Genomic DNA, 742 nt, shown 5'->3' on the forward strand with positions numbered 1-742 from the left:
GTTTGAATTAAATAGGGATCCTGGGATCACTGCCTTACGTTTCTCCTCTCACAGCCCTTTTTAGATCTGTGTTGGGGTATTATCCACTTAGCAGTCTGTATGAGAGTCAGCCCAGGTATAGCACACACCTAAACAAAGAAGGACTTTCACAAAATGATTAATACGAGCCTCTGGAGAAACAGTGAGAGAGACGGATATTGCACAAGCAATTCTCTGAAAACTCTCTAAAGAACATTAGACTTGGGCAATGTAGTAAAAAATTGACTCATTGTTCTGCTAGATCAACCCCCCCCTCCACGCCCCATGGTAAAAGAATCAAAATTCTCATATGGCCGTTCTGAGTTCAAAGACATTTACTTCAATAGCAGTGTCATTTTCATGTTAGCCAGAGTGTGTGAAAGCTATGGTTAGTATGCACTTCAATCACCAGCACGAAAAGTCTATGGATACTAAATGTTTTAGAAAAGGAGCTGCTTGTTTCAGTTTCTTAAAGTTCACTTGTTACATAGCTCAGTCACTTTGCCAGTCTATCTGGACCTCGATACCATACTTGACGTTACCGTCTTAGGAACTTGAAAAGCTTCACTCCTGCACATGCCACTTCCCAGCTCTAGTCTGTCTGTCACATACCCATAGCAGCTGCTTACACTCTCATCCCAACCTACCTTCGAGAGTCATGGAGACCCAGGCAATAATGAACATTTGGGGAGAGCAGTGACAATCTGACTTATTCACAGCTGGG

This window comes from Tupaia chinensis, unplaced genomic scaffold (assembly GCF_000334495.1).
Source record: "Tupaia chinensis unplaced genomic scaffold, TupChi_1.0 Scaffold145685_1, whole genome shotgun sequence".
Classification (NCBI taxonomy): domain Eukaryota; kingdom Metazoa; phylum Chordata; class Mammalia; order Scandentia; family Tupaiidae; genus Tupaia; species Tupaia belangeri.